Consider the following 22,377-nt stretch of genomic DNA (forward strand, 5'->3'; position numbering starts at 1 on the left):
CCTAAGACAGACTCTGACTCTGATTTGTTATCAAATTCGGGTTCAGACTCAGCTCAAATTCCCTCCTTGAAGATGAGGCCTTCTCCGGTTGTGATCTTGAGAACGCGGCCTTGGCGCTCAGTCCATTTGAAAATTTTCCTCCAGCCTTGGATAGTTTTCTCTGGGTCAGCATCAGAGATCAACGCAGTGGGGTCGAATTGGTTGTCTTTGAGGGTGATAGCTATGATATCCTCGTTGTTGAGGTGCTTGATGTTGTCCTCTCCGAAAAAGAGGCTTACAGCTTACCCGTCCAGGCAAGGGGTAGACTCAGACTTAACTGGCGTAGCATTGGCGTTGTTTTCTGGGATGAAGTAGCAGTCGTGGAAGACTTCTATACCCGGATGTTTGAGTTTTGATGTGGGATCATAGATTGGCTCAGAGAAGCCATTGTAGGGTTCAGAATCTCCTTCGAGGATGAAGTACCCCTTGAGGGTCATATTGTATGGGTAGAGGATGACCCCCTGCTTTTTGCGCTTTCTCACTAAAAGGCCCATCTCTCGGGTGTCTTTATCAGATGGTTCGTAACCTAGCCCGAAGGGCATGTTGGGGACCTAGGCCTGTTTTAGGGAAGACAAGGTTCTTTTCAGTAGGTTGAGGGACATGCCTGGGAAGTACCCCTGGTTCATCAAGATACAGTTGATCGTGAGGTTTGAAAATGGGTCACAATCAAAAGGTGATGGGTCATTGGTTAGGCCATTCACGGCTTGGAATCCCCATATTTCGTCGTTGACCTCCTCGGTGACTTGAGAGGTTGTCCCTTTTTCCATGATAGCTTTGATTGGGGATGCGGGAATGGTGATTGTTTTTCCGTTGAAGGGGCCCTGGTCTTCTGGTGTAGGGTTGAAGTGATAGCTTTGGTGGCATAGAGCCAGGGATGCACTTAGCGCATGTTAAAGGATGTTTCAATGTTGACCACCTGGACGTTGACTTGCCTTTCTAGGGGTCCGGTCGCAACGGTTAAGGTAGTTAGACCGACGAATTTGCGGCGAGTACTGTCATAGGCACGGACTCCTTGGTTGGTTGGGACAAGATCAACTTCCTTTATTACCAATTTGCGTGCGGTTTTGAGAGGGATGACATTCACAGCGGAACCATCATCGACTAGAACCATGGGTACATTTCTCTTCAAACATTGGACGGTTATGCATAATGTCAGGTTGTGGTTGCTTCCGAAGGGAGGGATATCATCGTCGGAGAAGATGATGGGGTTGTTGAACACATGGATGTCTCTTGTCATGTGCGCTACCACTTCTTCAGGTGAGAAAGTGGATGGTACTGTCAATCTTCCCACTGCTTGGAGTAAGGCTTGACGGTCTTCGAATAACGTGGCTATCAGTTGCCAAATGTAAATTTCGGCTTTGGATTTTTGTATTTATTTGAGGATGGAGTTTTCTGGAACCCTTGGCTGGCTGTCTATGTCCGGGATGGTCTGGTCGTCGATCGCCAGCGTGTTAGGAGTCGGGTTTTGGTAGGGGCGTCCCGATCGGGTGAGAGGATTGATTTTGTGGTCACGAGCGAACCTGAAAGGAGTGTTCCTTGGTGGGTAATTTTTGTGGGGATGCTTTTTGTGAGGTGATTTTTGTGAAGGTGATAATTGTGAGTTGTGTTAGAGGGTGCACGCAAGAATGGGGTCAGAGATGGTCCACCATGGAATTTGGAGTTTTGGGTGCTTGGTGGACCATCCCTTGGATGCGGCACGTATGCTGGTGGGTTAAAGATATGTCTATGGTAAGCATCCTCAAGTCGAGTGATCCTCTTAGAGAGACTGGCAGTATTATTCTCTATTTGCTGAAACATGACAATCATGGAGGTGGCGCTGAATATGAACATGCCATATGGGGCGTCATTTCCCAAAGCATTAATTTCGTCCTCACTGGGCAAGATTAGGTTTGAGAAATCTAGAGATGGCTTATCGTCTGAAATGGCATGGATTCCCAAAGGGTTTGTATTGTTGTTCAATTTTGCAGGTGGAGGTAGGGGAAGTTCGCCCTTCTTAATCATGTCCTGGATGGCGTGTTTGAGCTTGAAGCATGTTTTGGTGTCATGGCCTTTGCCTTGGTGATATTGGCAATAGGCTTTCGAGTTCCAAAAACGAGTTTTCTTGACTTTAGGCGGGTCTGGAGTGGGCCCGATTGGTTTCAATTTCCCTTGTTCCATGAGCCTCTTCAGGGCGCTAGCATATGTTGACCCCAAATTGGTAAACATCCTTTGGGGATGTTTTGCTTTCTTTGCAGTTGGTTCTAGAGGTTGACCTCGTCGTTTTTGTTGCTTTGAGTGTAGGGTCGGGGCCCGGTTGAGGTAGACCCTTGATAGCCTCTACCTATGGTTTTGGCCAAGACGTCCTTGCGCGGATCATCCTCAATACGGGTCCTAAGGATTTGGAGATCCTTGAAGGTTTTGATGTTCTGATACCATAGGATATTAGCATATACCGGACGGAGGTTGTTGACGAATTTCTCCACTAGGGTTGATTCCCTTGGTTTGCTTACCGATTGGGTGCTCACCCTTCTCCAGCGGGTTATGAATTCGGTGAACCCCTCCTTGTCAATTTGGGTTAGGACCTCAAGGGTGCAGGTATTGGCTTGAATTTCAACATTGTCGGCATATTGCTTTGCGAACTCAACGGCAACCTTGTCCCAGGTGGTGATGCTCTTGTTGGAGTATGTGTCCTCAACAATAGTGCGATCACATAATTAAATCTCATAATAAGAATACGGAAGGGATGATAAATTGTATAGTCAACTGATCAACATTAATCGGTAACGATTGGCTGACTAGAGTTTGACGTTGCTATCGTGTTGACGGTGGTGATCAGTTGATCCCTTAAGGTCACACCTAAAGGATGAACCCAAATAAATAATTAATTAATTGTATTCGATACGGATTAATGAATCCCTTATTTATATGAGTTGTATTTTGTATCTTATTGTAATGTGATTAAATAAGATTCGATTTAGTGGATTAATATATTAATTTACTAAATTATGTTGAGCTTTTATAAATATTTCGAGGTAGAAGTAATTAGTTATTTACATTTACAAGAGGTTGTAAATTTAACTAACTAGCTGTTATGGGACCCATTATATGTTGATATAATGGTAAAATATTACTCAATAAGTTGAGTGAATATATGTTTATTAATTTGTCACATAATTGTTATGTGATTAAATTAATACTTGATTATGTAAGAGAATTAAACATAAGACTATTAAGCATTTGTGGGACAAATATTATAAGACAAAAATGGGCCCATATATTCTCAAGTGCACCGTCCAAAACGGTGAGCATGCTTGAGTTTTTGGTTTTGTCATTTTGTTGTCAGAAAGATGCTCCAACATCTTATAACATGCTTTATTCATGCTAGCCTACTACCTACACATAAAGAATATTGCATAAGACAAAATGAGAAAACCAAAATGCTCTACATAAGAAGTATTTGGACGGCACATGTATGGAACAAAAGAAGAATAATTGTTGTTCTCATTTTTACTCTACCTTTCTCTCAAAATATCACACATGCAAATCCTCTAAACTCATATATACTCATTTTACTAATGTTTAGCAAATATTACTAGTGTAGTAATATTAGTTATATTAAGGGAATATTACTACCTAATATCTAGTTAATATTAGTAGTAATTTTGGGTCAAATCTTGGGTGCAATCAAAAGGAGGGCTCCTAATATAGAGTCTTGGAGGATCATCCTAATACTTATCATAGCTCAAGAACAAGTGAAGGTAGGAGACCTTACTTGTGCTCATTTCGTGCCATACAACAATGTAAGGAACATTGTTTCTCCTTCCTTATTCTTTCATTTTGTTATGCATGCACTAGATCCACTATGAAAAGTTTAATATGTTGATTAAATCACTATTAGAAATGTCTAATAATAGGTATATGAACCTAACAATTGGTATCAGAGCATAGGATGTTGCATGCATAATCGATTTATACTTTTTTCGAGTTATTAGTAACTTAATTAAAACTAAAAATTCGTGATTTATTAGATAAAGCCACGAAATCTTAATGCATGTTGTATATTCTGGTCCTAAAATGTATTTAGGTCATTTTTATGATTTATGATATTTTATTGCTCATTTTAATGATTTTTAGTAATTTTATTACATTTTTATGATTAAAATGGTATTTAAAATGCTAAAAATAGTTAAACATAGTCTTTGACCTTGAAATTTTAATATGTTGTCACATGCATAAACTCACTCTGTGTAAAATTTAAGATGAAGTTGATTCATTTTGCATGATTTATGAATTTTTAGAGTAAAAATAACATAAATAGTGACTATTTTAGCAAAAATAGCTAAAACTAATTACATGGCATGAGAAAATTATTTTAGGTTGCATTTATATCCCACTTATCAGATCTAAAGTTTTAAAATTGATTAGATTAATTTTTGTATGCTTTAGATGTTTTATTTGATAAAACCGATAAATCGCAACTACTTTTTCTCGAAATAAATTCGAAAATTTTAACCATGGTTTTTTAAATTATGAGTGTCATGGATATATTCCAGAATGTTCAAAAATTTAAAATCAAATTTTGAAATTATTGTAATTAAATTTTGATTTATTTCATAAATGTTATGATTTTGGGGTCAAAATGAGCATAAAATTACATCAAGTTGAATTATTGTCAAAATTTGAGTAATGACTATTTTTTGAGACCTAAGAGTGTTAGGATAATTAACTTGGACTAAAATTAGAATTTAGTATTAATTTACCATTTTAATAAGTTAAAAGTTGTGAATTTCCATAAAACCGGGTTATATGATCGATATAAGTTAAATAGGGCGATTTGGCACATAATTTGGCATGATAGATACATATTATAATGCGATATAGTTTGAGGTTTTTTGCAATTTTGTAAGCAATTTTCTCACTAAAAGTTTAAAACCCGACTATAATAGCCTTAATGACTCCATATGAGATATGGGTAGGGAGGGTCTCTAACTTGTCTTTTTATACATTTGGGATCATAAATGTTTATGTTCAGAACCAATTTGTGTATTTATGAGGGTTATCCAAAATTGAACCACTTGGTTTTTAGTCCTCCAAAACGAGAACAAGAGTTTGTGGCTTGTAATGCTGTCTTTTTAGAAAGATTTTCATTTTCTGGAAGACAGCGTGGGAGAAATTTTGAACTTACGGAAGTCCAAGACCCACAAACTGAGTATAATGCAAGAAGACGTTCTTTATTGTGGCTCAGTGGTTATAAGGAGATAATTTTGCGAAAATATTGCGTTACTTTTCAAAAGTGACGAATCTTAAACCCTGATCAAAGGCTTTTCAATAGTATGAACTCTATGTGATGGCGTGTCACCATGAAATTCGAATTGATCTCCTTGCACACGATGCGATAAGGAAGGAAACACGAGATGTTTTAGAGACTTGATTTAAGGTGAATACTTTGGTAGGTTACCTTGATCTTGTCATAAAGGTTACATAAGATGTTTAAAATTTGGGTTGGTTATAGAGAGTTTTGTGACAACCCAAATGCCTTTATCAATTCGTATGTTCTTAGCAATATAGCTTCTCATGAGGATGAGATTCGGCAAATGAATAACGAAACTTTCTCCTTGGGAGAAGTTTTGTTGATCTTGTCAATGCTAAGAAGCTTGGCATGCTTGAAAGATCCCTTTTGTGATCTATATACGTCAAAGAGTTGGAACTTTGGGTTCAATCATGTATTCTATCAAAATGGTATTACTCGAGTGTCGAGATAACATGATGATACATGGAGTTTAGGGGGAGCTAAAGTGAGTTTCTTATTCTAAATATGTGCTTGACATATTAGTGACTAGAAATGTAGCTAAGGTGATGTTTCTTAGTCTAAATATGTGTTTGACATATTAGTGACTTGAAATATTCTCGGGTGAATATTTGAGAGTAGCATGGCGCATCATAAATATACGGATCTAATGAGATAGATCTCCATGGATATTAGAATTATAGTCAAGAGACTTATGTGATAAGATTCTTGACTCGTTCAAGTTGTTGAACAGTAAATATGATCTCTTGTGCTTCCGCTGCAGGATCTATTAAATATGCTAAAAGCTGCTCTCATCGGGACTTATCATATTGAGAATATGAGAAGTCATTACCAATCATTTTCTAGTGAGTGTCACTAGATGATTATCAAGAGCATCCTTGAGTACTTGAGAAGCACTGAGGATTTACTCTTGACTGGAGGAATTAATGAATTTCGTGTAAAAGGGTTACACGATTACATTCCTATGCTTATAAGATGGTGTGAGCCTCGTTAAGGAATGGTTAGCATATAAGAGTGCTATGTACATAAAGAATAATATGTATAAGAAGTTATACATATATGTATAAGAAGTTATACATGTATAAAGCAGATATGTATAAGGAGTCATACATAAAAGATGTCATATGAAGGATGTGTATGTATAAGTGTTATACGTACAAATCATGAACGAAAGCTACGTACATTACAGCATCCGTTGTTGTAAAAGAGATAATTGATATCCGGATTTTAATGGAACTAGAGTAGTTTTGTTAGCCGAATATCGTTCCCCGAGAGACTGTGAAAACAGTGGGAGTGTTTGACTGGCTTTAGAACCAGAGTCTAAAACATGTTTAGACATGTACTTAGAAAGGCTCTATGTGATGAAAAGATTGCATAGAACAAAGGAAAATAGCAATGAAAATTAGAGTGATGCAACTGTTGCTAATCCTCTAACCAAAGCCGTAGGCATAAGGTAGACATGATGGTTATGTCATCTCAATGTGATTGAAGAGTATACCTTAATTGCTAAAGATCGTTATGTAAATATTGGATAACGTATTAATATTTACGTAAGTCATGTTCGCATTCATTGTTTGAGTCTCTTTAAGAACTCAATTATTCAGTTTGACTGAAAACAAGAATACCTTGTTTATCCGAATTGGTTGTGGAGACAATGTTGAACCCCAATTCAAGTGAATAGGATGATCATTATATTAGCCCCTAGTCACTTAATGAGGTGACGTCTCAGAGTGACTAGATTGTAAGACGATTGATGGTAGGTTCAGCACAATAAGGTCATAAGGATGACTAGTCGTTTACATAGGCGATCGTGGGACACTTTGCCGGCGGACATTTATAGAGTCCCTTAGATCTATTACAGACGCCTTGTCGTGGCAGGGACTTCTATGATATTCCTATGAGTCGATTCTTTAAACTGGAGACTATTATCTGAGCGTGTACAGTTTCCGAGTGACTTTGGTTTCTGTCCTAGGTCATGCCGTGAAAGGAGGCCAAAGGACATCTACTGGGTCATGGTGATCTATATTGTGCAATAGGATAGATAGGGCAGACAGGAATTGTCCACCCACGTTGGGTTTAAACATCTCAAGGCCACTCGAGGAGTTATGACTACAAATGCGTGGCCACGCTCGGAAGTAATCTGTGGGAGATTTTTTCGGTCAGGTAGTCACACTCCCGATCGAGAAAACCACTCACGATATGTTCATGTGCAAGTGCGACCTGAAAGAAACCTTGCATTGAGTGGGAGATTGTTGTTAAAACGGACAAGAGAATCGGTAACACACCCTTGTAGAGTACAAGCAGGATATTGTTGGGATAAGATTGTGTTATAATCATCGCACAACTTGTCTCGGACAAGTGAGAGATTGTTGGAGTGTTTGTCCTCCACAATAGTGCGAGATAATATTATTAAATATCATTAAGGAATATGCATGGGATATTCATTGTCAATACTAGTCAGCTGATCAACGTATATTGGTAGCGGTTGGCCAACTAGGGTTTGACGTTACTGTCGTGAGACGGCGGTGTTCAGCTGATCCCTTTCGGTCACACCTAAAGGAACGAGCCCCAACATGAAAGCTAATTAATTGTATGAGATACAATTTAAATTAGTCCCTTGATAAAATGACTAAAAGATTAGTCGATTAGATTGATTTAGAGAGATATCGAGTTGTGAACTCGAGGTGAGGAAATTATTATTTAATTATGCGATAATTAAATAATAAATTATTTGAGACGGGAATTAATGATTAAGCAGTTAATTATTAAATTAGTACTAATTGACTAATGTGATTAGTATTAGTACGTAAACTATATGTGTAGCGGTACACATATATTTACGGAGTGATTTAGACGAAATTAATTGGAAGCATTTAAACATGATACGATGTTTAAATAAAATTTACACGTATTTGTGCGACAAATATAAGAACCAAAATGGACCCGTAAATGGGACATTGGACCGTGTAAATGGAGTGTAGTGGATGATTATAGACATAATCATTTCACTTTGCTTTTTATTTCTTCCATAAGTCATCTTATGATCATTTGCATGTGATATAAGATTGGACAAAAATAAAGTAAGTACACTCCCTCACTCCACCAACTCTCACCCGGTTTTCCTCCTCTTTATGGACCAACAATTGCTCATTTTGATACACTACTTCATTTTGTGTATTTGCATGTGAAAAGCTTGTTGGTCTTTCTCTCTAAAAACCATAATTTACTAAGATGTTAGTAAACAAAATTATTACTAAGATTGTTAGTAATATTTACATATTATCAAGGGTAATTTTATTAATATCTAGTTAATATTAGTAAGGTTGTTGGGTAAGTTTTTGGGTGCTTAAGAAAGGAGGTGTTCTATTTTAGACACTTGAAGATGGGGGATCTTGCCATTTATATTAAGCTCAAGAACAACCAAGATGGGTGATCTTGGTTGTGCCCAAATACTACCATTTCTCAATGTAAGGAAAATTGTTTTCCTCTTCTTTTGTATTATTATGCATTTATATTGCATGCATGTTACATAGATCACATAAACTCAACTTATGAGATAATTTGACATTTAAGTAGAGTGTCTAATTAGGAGCTATGATCTTTCAATATTTTATTTATGTAATTTTGAATTATGTAATTTTATCTTAGTATGGCCTTAGTTTTTAATCGATATTACCCGTAATGAATGGGAATATCGATTCGGTTGTAATTTAATGTGATCTCATATCGCTTTTGTTTTTTACTAGTTTTTCCATATTACAAATGTATAATAGGAATAGCTATGTATTTTATTATCATTTGTAATTCTGGAGTTCCTTCAAGATGGTGCCATTCGGAAAGGCGTTTCGACAAAGACGTTGTTCTTGGGAGGTGTGCCACTTGGAAATTCAAGGGACCAAAGGAGTTGGTTTCCGAATTTGTAATAGATTATTTGATTTTCTAGTTTAGGATGGTTATACTAGGAATTTATTATTTGCTTTGGATTTCTTTTAATATGTTGCATGCATTGCCAAATCGCCATAACAACACATGCATATCATATCGAGTCTTTGACCGTGTCAATTATAATTATCGATAATTCGACTTTTAGCTCACTTAAAATTGATAGATAATAAATTGACAAGACCTTTACTTTCAAAAGATTGAGACTTAGCTTTACCAAATAGTAGGAGCCCATGAATCTCAATTTCATAAGGAGTACAATATGATTTTTCGGGGTGCTTCTATTGACGTTGGGTATGTGGGGTAATAAGTAGTTATTACTCTTCGAAAGTTTGGTTGATCTCAACGAAGGTATTTTGCGACCGTAGCCACGCACAATAGGTTCGGGCTAAAGTTGATCTTAATGTAAATTTATCGACCGAGAGTTCTAATTGTAGAATCGGTTAAGAAGGTTAACCCACCGAGTTATATTAGTAAAGGTGTAGAGGGCCCGTTGGCTCACATCCAAGTTAATATGAATTTTGGATCTCGGAATCATTTATTCTAGTTGGGTAGAGGTCACTATATAAATGCTATACTTATATTTACAAGTATTATAACGATAAATGTTAATTTTTTCCTTCACCTCCATTTTTATAGTTATTTTTCCGCAATGGATTCATCTAATACTCTTACATCGATCACCATTAAGTCGTGGCTCCAATCATTCTATGAAAAATGCTCCTTGTATGAAAATGATACGACTAGAGATCTACGCTTTGGCATTAGTGAGGATGGAAATATTTGCTACCTTATCACTTCCAGTCCTCCCCATCCCATATTTATGCCCACCTCTTTGGTAAGAGAATCTTGTGAGGAGAATCTCACAAATTCCATGGCATCCTTGTTTGTATAATTGTCTAATGGCTTTGAGTTGTTTTAGCTAATGGCTTATGAACTAGGGTAGGGTAGGGTGAGCTCGGGTAGCCCCCACTTCAAGAGGGACTTATGAACTTGTTTTAGCTAATGGCTTTGAGTTGTACTTACATAATTGTTATTTTGTACCTTCTTTATCGAAGAACATTGTTTCCGTTGCCATGTTAGAATTGGAAGGATTTTCTTTTGCTATTAAGAATAATTGTTGTGAAATTTCTAAGAATAACTTGGCCATAGGCCAAGATACTTCAATTAATGGCATTTATGTTCTTGAAACTTCAAACTCGAGCAAAGATATCTATAACATACAATCCAAAAGACTCAAATCAAGTGATCCAAATGAATCATAAATTTGGCATTGTCGATTAGGTCACGTAAACGAGAAACGCATCAAAAGGCTAGTGTCGACTGAAATTATTCGGCCATTTGATTTTCAATCATATGGAATATGCGAATCTTTTCTCCTTGGCAAAATGATTCGTGCTCCCTTTAGTGGTAAAGGGACACGAACAAGTGATTTATTGGGACTAATACATACCGATGTATGTGGTCCAATGAGTATCACCGCTAGGAGAAATTATGACTACTTCGTCACATTTACCGACGATTTAAGTAGATATGGGTATGTTTACTTAATCAAATATAAAAATGAAACTTTTGAGAAATTTATAGAATTTCAAAAGGAAGTAGAGAACCAATTAAACAAGAAAATTAAAGCATTACGATCCGATCGTGGTGGCGAATATCTAAGTAATGAATTTGATTCTCACTTATGGATTATGACCTTGTGTCACTACCTATAAGATCAAACTAATATGAGTCGGGTTGAGTTGTCGAACTCACTTTTGGGGATTTTCAATCCAAAACGGACACATTATTTTAAACGAAAGGTCAACCTGGAGATACCTAAAATAGCAAATCTATTTAAAAAATGACATGGATCAGAATCGCATATTACATGAATTAAACTGCCATAATAGAGCTAGTTTATTTATGAGCTAACACGTCAGTCTAGACGAACTTGTATTACTTCACCATATATGTTTGTAACTCACAAAGCTATCTCTTAAGATGATAGAAGTATTTCTAAGAGATAGAGTGGGAGTAGATCGTCACAAACATGTCTTATAGTTAATGTATTACTTTTTGAAAGTAATGGAACTATAATATATTGAGATAGAGTGGGAGTAAAGTACACATGTTTTATTGTTAATATGTTACTTTTCCAAAGTAATGGAATTATGACCTATTGAATGATCAATTGCGAGTAGTCCCAAATCGACTTTGTTGCATAGAAGCCATAGCATTGCAATCCAAAAAAAAAAAAAAAATCTATACTCAAGAGTAGATTTACTTTAAGGCGATGGTCTCTTTAAATTAAATAGAGCTTTAGAGTACCTAAAAGAATAGATCGACATGAAGATGTTAATCAAGATAAATCATGATAGGAATTGCCACATTTCATTTTGATGAAGAATGGCAAATGATATTAAAAATTCGCTTTTCTAAAATGGGAATTTAGAGAAGGGCGTGTACGGAACACAAAACCTTAGATAAAGATCGAAGAATCATAACATATTATGCAAAGCTTAATTAAGCGATCCTAGAATGGTCTTAAGCAAGTATCAAAGGATTGTAATAATCATACTTTTCGTTCATATGATAATTGAGAATGATTTCATTCACATTGTTGAGGAATCATGTTTATACATGAAGTTAAGTAGGAGCCAGAATTATTTTTCCCATGTCTTATATGTTGATAACATATTACTCATTGAGAATAATGTACCAATGCTCTCCCCTGTGAAAGAGTGATTGGGAGACTAGGAAAAGGTGCGATGTATTCTAGATTTGCGAATCTATGTGTTAAATTTGAAAGAATATTGGCATAGTGTCGAGAGCCTTATGATGATAAGATCTTTCTAATCTTAAACATCAACATATCAAGAAGGTTTTTCGTATTGATGAAAGTGGGATTACTTAGAGCTAGTAGTAAAATCACCCATTGAACCTGAGAGTTGATGGACGCATGAAGTTGAATCCTAATGTTTCCGCCATTGGATTAATCATGTATGCCATAATATGTGCACACAACTTGATGACTTGTATGCCTGGTACATGACAAGTCAATAACAAGTCAATTCAAGTGAAGATGATCAGATAGCCATCAAGGACATCCTTGAGTTCTCTAGGAGGACTAAGGGTTCATTCTTGTGTTTGGAAGAGATGTTGAATTATATATTGAAGAATACACATACTTAAGTTTCCAAACTTATTGAGATGATTTGAGATCTCAGGCTGGACTTGTTGATGATTATCAAAAGTGCAAATAGCTAGAGAGACCTTAAAGAGTCAGTCATTGAAATTCTATGAACGGAGTCTGAGTACATTGTGATCAGGATAAAGGGGTTTATAAAGAAACCATTAGTAGGTCTTTCCACAAAAGATCCCATCACAAGTTATGTGATAAGAGTGGGAGTATCGTTCAAGTTAAAGACCCCAAAGTCTAGTTACAAGACTAGACATGTACTTAGAAAATTTCATTCGAGATTTTATCGATAGAAGGAAATTATAGTTTTTCGAAGTTGGAATGGAAGATGTACTTTCCAACCAAATTATTTTTACAAGCTTGATGAAATCACCATGAAGTTTCATGGATTTTATATGTTTTAGATTATAAGATGTGCAGTAATAATATTATATTGATTACTGATATATGATAATCGCATTTATCGTTTGAGTTTTATTTAAAAACTTTTTTTTATTACTTTGTTATGTCCAAATAGGTTGTTGAGACAATGTTAAACCCTATTAAAGTGAACTGGATTAACTTAGTATTGACCCCTAGTTACTTATATGAGGTGACGTCTCGAAGTGACTAGAGTGTCATGCGATTGATGGCAAGTTCAAGTGCCATAGGGTCATATGGGATGACTAGTCGATCACATAGACAGACTGTATGGGACACTTTATCGGGCAGTGACCGCTTATAGATTTCTGGAAATTCATAAAGCCTGGTCGTGGCAAGCGCTACTATAGTATTCTTATGAGTCGATTCTTTTGACTAGAGACTATTCGCCCAAGTTGGCACAAGTTTCTGATTGGCTTTGATTTATACTTTACGACTGTCGTAACTGAAGTAAAATGAGTATATTTTGGGTTATGATGAACTGTGGCTATACGAAGAGAATAGTGCGATAAGAATTGTTCACCCCCTTGTCAGGGTTATTTGAAATATCAGGGCCACTCGAGGAGTAGTGAATTGAAAATGCGTGGCCACGCTCGGAAAGTATCTACGGTAGATAATTCCGGTCAGACAGTTACTCTCCAGATCGAGGAAACCACTCTAGATATGATCACATGCAATTATGACCTGCAAGACAGCTTGCATTGAGTGGGAGATATAATTGTTGGAGCTTGTGTCCTCCACAAATTAGTGTGATAACATTAATAAATCTCTTAAAGGTTCACAAGGGTATACTTCGTATTTTAATCAGTTAATTAACGATTACCTAATAACGGTTGGCTTGCTAGAAAGTTTGACGTTATTATCATACAGATGGCGGTGATCAACTGGTCCCTAAAGGTCACACCTATAGGATGTGTTTGAGAGATGTGGTTATAGAAATATAATCACATTGATACCTTATATGACTAAACAGTTAGTCAATGTGTTGATAAGACAATTATTTAATGAAGATTAAATAATATTAGTTGAGACGAATTAACTGTCAATTCGTAAATTGAATATAATAAGTTATATTTAATTAAATGTATGTAATGCTAGCTTGGACGAATTAATCTGTTAATTCGTAATTAAATGTAATCGGTTATATTTAATATCAACAAGATGAATGTGTCATAGTGGTAATAGTGAGGGTACTCAAACCAAGAGGTCATGGGAATAAGAGGAAGAGGGAGCTCATTGTTCAACCCTAATAATCCTAACTTAATTTTTCACTGCTTCTTGCCTTCTCTCATCAGAAAAAACACAAAAATAACCTAAAATTTTTCAGAAAATTAGGAATCGATTCTAGCAAAATCAAAGGGCTTTTTTCGGAGCATCTTGGGTGCAACTGATAGGAGAATATCATTGCGATATTGTTCATAGGCCGAATTAGCTAGGACCGAAGGTTATTTCGTCATTTCTTTACCCCTTTTGTTTATGCAATTTATTTTATGACATGCTTTCATCATGATTAATTCGTTATAGTCCTTATATTTAAAGGGATGCATACAGATAAATCCCACAAGTGGTATCAGAGCCAAGACCACGAATTTTAATTTTGATGATTTTCATAAAATTGTTTGTAAACAATAATTAGGGTTTGCGAAAAAAAAGGTAATCGGCTGGATTTTTTTTTGAGCCGTGGATTTTTTTTTTTTTTCGTTTCCGTTACTGTTCACGGATGAACAGTACTTTAAAAAAAAAATTCTGTTTTTTCCTTTCGGTTTCTCCTGAAAAACCGATTAAAGTTTTTTACGGCTGTTTTTGTTTATGCCGATTTGAAAAGCATCCGAGAAAAGAAATTTTTTTTCATGTTACTGTTCACGTGGTTACTGTTCACAGTGGCCAGAATAAAAATTTTTTTTTTTTTTTTTAATGGTTTTTACAGAAAAACCGCAAGAAGAAAGAAATAAAAACGGGCTGTTTTTGTTGTTTTGTCTATCCAGCCGAGAGAAAAGTAAAAAAAAAAAAAAAAAAAAAAAATTGGTTTCATTCTTCGTTCACGTCTTTGATGATTTAAAAAAAAAAAAATTTTGTTTTTTTTTTCTGTTTTAGCTGTAAAATCGAGAAAAGTTTTCTTTGGGTTGTTTCGGTTTTTACCGAGATAAATTTTAAAGAAAATTTTTTTGGGTTTGTTGTGGCCAATTAATTATTGTGAAGCGGTTCATAATTCATGGATACCTAATCATTTTAAAGCAGTTTAAAATTTTGACGGATTAAATTCATATTAGAAGTTTAATATGAATTAAGATTGAAATTAATGTGATTAATTGAGGAATTGTCACTTAATTTGATAATTTAAATGGGTGGTGGATAAAATTAATCTACATAATTAAAGAATTATGTCTTGCATGTTTAATTTTTTTTAGTTGATGCATTTTATTTAGTTGAATGAATCGTTTGAATGGTTTAATTTACGTATTTTTGCAATCGGTTGTAATTTGTAATACTTAGTGTGGCCTTAGTCAAATTATGTTTTCGTAATGAAGAAAACATAATTTTTATGTAATTATGAGATCTCGAATCTCCTTTTTTTTTTATTTCTTTAGTTTTGGGTTTTTGAAATTAGAAAGTAATAAATAAGTTTATTATGTAATTTTATTTATTGTAATTTCAAAGAAGACTAAAGATGGAGGTTGGAGCTCACTCCCGCTACATGGATCAAGATGGAACATCAAGACAAGCTTCTCGGGTCCAAGGATGGATTCCAAACTTGTATTTATGTTCATTTTGATAGAATAGGCCACACTAGGACTCTATTATTGTTTTTACATTTTACTATTCTTATTGTTTTTCATTCACATGCTAGTTAATGCATCATATTCCGCCTAAACCAAACCACCTACTACTAAAATGCATGAAAATTGACTCATATAGATTGTATGTTAGTTTTCATGGACATACAGATGTCACATACTTATTAAGCCATCATCTTAGTTTATTCATTCACGCATGCTAGATATTAGTTCACTTAAAATGAATTAAAATAAAGTTGATGGGATCTTCCTCTAAAACGGAAATTGAGATTAGTCTTTATAAGGGCAAACAACTATGAATCCCTACTTCGTCGGTAGGCATAATATGACCCCTTCTACGTTGGGTAAGTAGTTTGTGTTGACTTAGTTTATCTCAACATTATAGTCCAAATAGTTTCTCGTGATTATAATGGACTTTAAAGATAGAATTTACAGAAATTTATCGACCAAGAATTCTAAAGGTAGAATTAGCCAAGAGGTGGGCTTATCAATTTACAGAAATTGAGTATTGGGATCATTTATATAATTCTTGAGGAAGGTCAATTGTATAAATGCATGAGTCTTCGCGTTATAAAAGTATTGCATTAGACTTAAAAATCAAATCGATGCATAGGCTTATTATTCAATTTTCTTTTCGCAGTGTAGAACACGTTAATTTTACTGTTACAACAAATGGCTGGAAATAACGAAATCCCAATGCCAAGTGCCACACTTGATCGCGCGTCTGGCCGAAAGTTTTTATGGACAACATGAATCGCCACACGTCGAAAAATGACGGGTCCAACTTTGCGGACTGGGAGGCAAAGACTACGGAATGCTGCCATTGTTGACGGTAAGCTCGGTGTACTTAATCGAGCCAATACCGGTAAACCCAGGCCCCAATGCAGGAGTCAACGAGTCACTCGCTTATAGTGATTTCGTTATGGAAGCGGGTGCGATAAAGAACGTACTCATCTTTGCAATGGAAACCAATTTGCAGAGACGCTTCATTGCCCAAGGTGCAAACAAGATTTTCACCACGCTCACTAACGAATTCTCAAAGGCACCGAGAATCGTTACTTATGAGCATACCTGTCGCTTCTTTGATGCGAAACTCCAAAAGGGCCAATCGGTTAGCCCACACATTCTTAACATGATTGAGAATGTCGAGAAATTGGAGGCACTTAATTGCAAAATCAGTGAGAGCATTTTCATTGCCCGAATGCTTCATTCTCTTCATGATGGTTTTGCCCTTTTCAGGGCGAACTACTACATGAATGACTTGAAAAAGAGTCCTCATGAGCTACACTCCCTTCTTGTACAGACCGAGAAGGATATGAAATTGAGTGGGAGCATGAAGCAGGATGTTCTCATGATTTCCAATAAAAGTAAAGGTAAGGGCAAGGCTCATGGCGACCTAGTTGTAGGTAAGCCAAAGTTCAAGAAGCCAGGAAACGGTAAGAGTTGGCCTGGTGAGACTAGTGGCTCACAGGGCAAGACAAAGAGCAAGGGCGGTGACATTGAGTGCCACCATTGTCACAAGACTGGACATTGGAGGAGGAATTGTCTCGTGTACCGTGAGGACATAAAACCAGGCTGCGTCGTTCCTGTTGGTATGTCATCTTATATTCATATGATTGAGATAAACCATGCAAGTTTCGGAACTTGGGTACTTGATAATGGTTGTGGTTCTCATCTGTGTAATTATTTGCAGGACCTAAAGAACAGCATGCCTCTCGAAAAGGGTGATTTGGACCTGCGAGTCGGGAATGGAGCACGAGTTGCTGCAGTCTCGAAGGGAACATACGTAATCCAACTCCCTAGTGGTTTTGAGTTATTTTTATAACTGTTACTATGTACCTAGTTTATCTAAGAACATTATTTCAGTTTCCGTACTTGCTAAAGACGGTTTTACATTTTCAATAAAGGATAATAGCTGTATTTTCTTTTTATGAAATGATTTTTGGCAAAGCAGTTTCCATGAATGGAATTTACATCTTAGATCAAACCACGGAAGAATTACACATGAATAATAAGAAATTAAAGGTTGGCGACAAAGATCAAACCTATCTATGGCATTGTCGAATGAGACACATAAATGAGAAACCCGTAAAGAAACTCGTCGATAATGGGACTATTCCCGCATTCGAATTTTCTACATATGGCACGTGTGAATCATGTCTCATTGGCAATATGACTCGAATTTCCTTCAAAGGTGTTGGAATGCCCGCTAGTGACCTATTAGGACTCATACATACTGATGTTTGTGGACCTATGTCAATTACCGCTAGAGATGGCTATAGATATTTTATCACTTTCACGGACGATTTGAGTAGATACGGATATGTCTACTTAATGAAGCATAAAAGTGAGTCCTTTGATAAATTAAAGGAATACCAGAACAGGGTTCAGAACTAACTGGGTAGAAAGGTTAAAGCACTCCGTTCAGATCGGGGTGGCGAATATCTTTCAAATGAGTTTGATCAACACCTTAAAGACTGTGGAATCGTACTACAGTTAACTCCACCTGGAACACCTCAATTAAATGGTGTGTCCGAACGGAGAAATCGAACCTTACTGGATATGGTTCGATCCATGATGAGTCACACGGTAGTGCCTGATTCATTATGGGGTTATGCTCTTTTGTCAGCTGCTCTTATACTTAACCGAAGTCCGACTAATGCTGTCGACAAGACTCCATATGAAATGTGGAGGGGAACGGTCCCTAACTTGTCCTTTATTCGGGTTTGGGGCTGCGAGGCTTATGTCAAGTGGAGACACGAGGATAATCTCGGCCCGCGATCGGTCAAGACATACTTTATAGGTTATCCAAAAGGAACATTTGGTCATTACTTCTATTCGCCTACCGAACATCGAGTTTTTGTTGCGGCTAGTGTGACGTTCTTAGAGAAAGAATTTCTCGAGAACAAGACAAGTAATAGAACCTTCGAGCTGTCGGAGGTTCCAGAACCAACAACCGAGGAACAGATAGAGGAAGTTGTTCCTCCAACTGATGATACGGTTAATATTCCTAAGGAACCCAGGAGGTCGGGTAGAGTCTCTAATCCTCCGGACAGATACATTGGTATGGTCGAGGAGAATGACGTTTTACTCCTGGAGAGTAATAAACCCGCTACCTATAAAGGTGCCATGACCTGTTCCGACTCAAAGCTCTGGCTCGAAGCCATGCAATCCGAGATGGACTCCATGTATGAGAATAACGTATGGAATCTAGTTGGTTTACCTAATAAGGTAAAACCTCTACAGTGCAAATGGCTTTACAAAATAAAGCGTTCTGTAGACGCGCAACCAGATACCTATAAGGCACGACTAGTGGCAAAAGGTTTCACTCAAGTGCACGGATTGCATTATGATGAGATTTTTGCAACTTTAGTCATGCTACATTCCATTCGGACAATCTTAGCGATTGCCGCCTTTCATGACTATGAAATTTGGCAAATGGATGTAAAAACCGCCTTCTTAAACGGTTATTTGGAGGAAGAGTTGTACATGGTGCAACCCGAAGGTTTCATAGATCCTGAACATCCTAAGAAATAGCGTTCCATTTATGGACTTAAGCACGCTTCTCGGAGTTGGAATCATCATTTCGACCAGGTGATAAAAGAGTATGGGTTTACTCGATCGGTCGAGGAACCATGCTTATATACCAAGTCGAGTGGGAGTAAGATTGTATTCTTGATATTGTATGTCAATGACATACTCTTGATTGGGAATGACATTCCTCTCCTATCTTCGGTTAAAGGATGGTTGAAGAACCATTTCCAGATGAAAGATCTGGGTGAGGCACAACGCATTTTGGGAATCCGTATCTACCGAGATAGATCACGACGGACGTTATCACTTAGTCAGGAGTCTTATTTGGATAAGATTCTTGAGAGGTTCAGCATGACCAACTCCAAGAAGGGGAACCTTCCAATGACGTCTGGGATGCAGTTGAGCAAGTCTCAGTCACCCACGACGCCTGAAGGGATTGAGCGCATGAGTCGTGTTCCTTATGAAAGTGCAATAGGATCAATCATGTATGACATGATATGCACACGTCCAGACGTGGTATATGCATTGAGTATGACGAGTCAGTACCAAAAGAATCCAGGTGAAACACATTGGATAGATGTTAAAAATATCTTCAAGTACCTACGGAGGAGTAAGGATAGGGTATTGACTTATGGAGGAGATACTAAGCTATGCGCAATCGGTTACGCAGATGCTAGCTTCCAAACGGATCAAGATGATTAGAAATATCAGTCTAGATTCGTTGTTACTCTTAATGGTGCTGCGGTCAGCTGGAATAGTTCCAAACAAGAAGTTGTAGCAGATTCTACTACTGAGCCATTGAAATATGATAAGCATGGAGGGCACGTTATTTTCATGAGAATTAAACGTGTACCTGAGTTATAATAGTTGATTATGAATTCGATACGTTATCTTTTTCATAAACTATTTATAACTTCATCGTTTTTATAATATTTTGTTTTTCATGTGGATTGTACTGACAACATTGAACGCCACAAAGTGAACTGAATTACATTATATTTGTTTTGGTCCGTAATCGCCAATGTGAGCTGATAACTCCGGCTATTATATTGTGCAGTCGATTGATGGTGGGTTCAACGAGCCATAAGTCAAACGGTTGACTGATCGATCACAGATGCGAGATTATAACGGTACCTCGTAGGACAACTTTTTGTGACAACGTAATGGAGTCCTAAATGTTTAAAAACATTCGGTGCCAGGTCGTGGATAGGACATCCATTGTGTTTCTAGAGTCGATTCTTTTGACTATCGACTGTCTCTTGAGATTAAGGCACTTTTTGGGTGACTTTGGTTTCTTTCTCACGGTCTCACCGTGAATCGGAGGCTAAGTAGATTTTTTTCTGGGTCAGTTCATACTGTGCTTACATCTGCAGGATTCGAGTTGAGGAAAATATCCAACCCTTATCAGGTATAGTTATTTCTCAGGGCCACTCGAGGAGTTGTAACTGAAATGCATGACCATACTCGAATGATGATTCGTTTATCAGTTAAGTCACTCTCTAGTCAGGGAAACCACTCTTGATGATGATCGCTTGTAAAATACGACCTTTGTGAATACGGATTTGCAAATTATTTTACATTGAATGGGAGAAATTTTAGGATATGAGAATCGGTTATCGCACATACACTTGTGAGGACAAGTGGGAGTTTGTTGGAGTTTGTGTCCTCCACAAATTAGTGTGATAACATTAATAAATCTCTTAAAGGTTCACAAGGGTATACTTCGTATTTTAATCAGTTGATTAACGATTACCTAATAACGGTTGGCTTGCTAGAAAGTTTGACGTTATTATCATACAGATGGCGGTGATCAACTGGTCCCTAAAGGTCACACCTATAGGATGTGTTTGAGAGATGTGGTTATAGAAATATAATCACATTGATGCCTTATATGACTAAACAGTTAGTCAATGTGTTGATGAGACAATTATTTAATGAAGATTAAATAATATTAGTTGAGACGAATTAACTGTCAATTCGTAAATTGAATATAATAAGTTATATTTAATTAAATGTATGTAATGTTAGCTTAGACGAATTAATCTGTTAATTCGTAATTAAATGTAATCGGTTATATTTAATATCAACAAGATGAATGTGTCATAGTGGTAATAGTGAGGGTACTCAAACCAAGAGGTCATGGGTTCGATCCTCACTAGATGACAATTTAACACATTTTATACATTTTTGGAAAAACCGAAAAAAAGAGAAATGGATCTCTCTTATTTCGGTTAGCATTGGGCCGAATATTAGGAGGGTAAAAATATCTCCCCATTCACTCCTCTTTTTCGGTTAGAATAAGAGGAAGAGGGAGCTCATTGTTCTACCCTAATAATCCTAACCTAATTTTTCACTGCTTCTTGCCTCCTCTCATCAGAAAAACACAAAAATAACCTAAAATTTTTCAGAAAATTTAGGAATCATTTCTAGCAAAATAAAAGGGCTTTTGTCGGAGCATCTTGGGTGCAACCGATAGGAGAATATCATTGCGATATTGTTCATAGGCCGAATTAGCTAGGACCGAAGGTTATTTCGTCATCTCTTTACCTTTTTTGTTTTTGCAATTTATTTTATGACATGCTTTCATCATGATTAATTTGTTATAGTCCTTATATTTAAAGGGATGCATACAGATAAATCCCACAATAATAGGACAAGAAAATTTGTGACGCACACTTGTCTCGGACAAGTGGGAGATTGGTGGAGTATGTGTCCTCAACAATAGTGTGATCACATAATTAAATCTCATAATAAGAATACGGAAGGGACGATAAATTGCATAGTCAACTGATCAACATTAATCGGTAACGATTGGCTGACTAGTCTTTGACGTTACTGTCGTGTTGACGGTGGTGATTAGTTGATCCCTTAAGGTCACACCTAAAGGATGAGACCCAAATAAATAATTAATTAATTTTATTCGATATGGATTAATTAATCCCTTATTTATATGAGTTGTATTTTGTATCTTATTGTTATGTGATTAAATAAGATTCGATTTAGTGGATTAATATATTAATTTACTAATTTATGTTGAGGTTTTATAAATATTTCGAGGTAGAGTTAATTAGTTATTTACATTTACAAGAGGTTGTAAATTTAACTAACTAGCTCTTATGGGACCCATTATATGTTGATATAATGGTAAAATATTACTCAATAAGTTGAGTGAATAT

This window comes from Silene latifolia, chromosome Y, assembly GCF_048544455.1.
Source record: "Silene latifolia isolate original U9 population chromosome Y, ASM4854445v1, whole genome shotgun sequence".
NCBI classification, from domain to species: Eukaryota; Viridiplantae; Streptophyta; class Magnoliopsida; order Caryophyllales; family Caryophyllaceae; genus Silene; species Silene latifolia.